The following is a 1,075-nucleotide window of genomic DNA, read 5'->3' as shown; positions in this document are numbered from 1 at the left end:
TTTTCTTTAAAAAAATGTATAATCCTACTTAAAACCTTTTCCATAACTTATAAATAATAATTTTTATAATTCACTAATTAATTCATTGAACATAAATTCATTTTGTCAGAAAAAGTATATAAAATCGTGGTTTCGAACCCCTGAATTATTGTGTATATAACATAGCATTTCACCTAGTTTCCTACCAGTCTGATGATGTCAGTTACGTCAAAATCTGGTCGAATAAAACAAAAGAAAAAAAAAACATTTTGTTGTTGTTTTATTGTATTTATAATTTGCTTTGAGATTTAGAAAATTTAGACAAATATTTACCCATGATAAGACTCCACTTTTTACATTTAAACATCCTATAATTGACCTCCAACGTACGCATCAAAAACAAAAAAAGATTATAAAGAGATTCCGTTAAAAATAAAATCACATTTTAGTGAAATCATTCCACAAATGCCATTTTATAAACGAAATTGAATAATCTTGGTGTATTATCTATCAATGACGTTAATAACCAAAAATATACACGTGTAATAATAGTACAGAAAACATACATTTTGTTACAGTTTATTTTTGTTCTCGCTCGGTGTCATCGGCGCCGTGGCTTAGTTGGTTAAAGCGCCTGTCTAGTAAACAGGAGATCACGAGTTCGAATCTCGTCGGGGCCTGCAGAAAGTGTTGACTGCTTCATTCATTTTTGTTTTATTTTTATTTATTTACAATTTTTTTTACATCTAATTCATTTTCTAAAATAAAATAAAACATTCAAATATATCGAGAGAGAAATTTAAGGTCATAATTTTCGATTGCAAATTTATGCTCTTTACTTATTATTATGTAAAGAGCATAAGTTAATATTATTTTGGCGGTGTCAAAAGTCTGCGCAATCGGAGGGCATGTATGACTAGATGTATGGATATGAAGGAGGCGAGGAGTGTATGTCAGGACAGAAGAGTGTGGCGTTCTATCCTCTCTGCCTACCCCTGCGGGGAAACGGCGTGATGGTAGTAGTAGTAGTAGTAGTTATTATGAATTTTGAAATTCGATGTGTGAAAAATCAGCATGTTTAATTTATAAGTTTTCT

General features: G+C 30.6%; 1 non-coding gene across 1 annotated transcript; it reads left to right on the top strand.

Annotated features, from left to right (window-relative positions):
• Positions 1-585: 585 nt before the first annotated feature.
• Positions 586-659, top strand: TRNAT-AGU (transfer RNA threonine (anticodon AGU)). The gene has a single exon. It is a non-coding gene; the product is annotated as a tRNA-Thr (tRNA).
• Positions 660-1,075: the final 416 nt, after the last annotated feature.

The sequence above is a fragment of the Brachycentrus maculatus genome, unplaced genomic scaffold, assembly GCF_059751285.1.
Source record: "Brachycentrus maculatus isolate JH-2025_06_01 unplaced genomic scaffold, ASM5975128v1 h1tg000057l, whole genome shotgun sequence".
In the NCBI taxonomy this organism is placed as follows: domain Eukaryota; kingdom Metazoa; phylum Arthropoda; class Insecta; order Trichoptera; family Brachycentridae; genus Brachycentrus; species Brachycentrus maculatus.
Note: the sequence above shows the minus strand (reverse complement) of the source record. Positions and strands in the feature narration are given on the sequence as shown.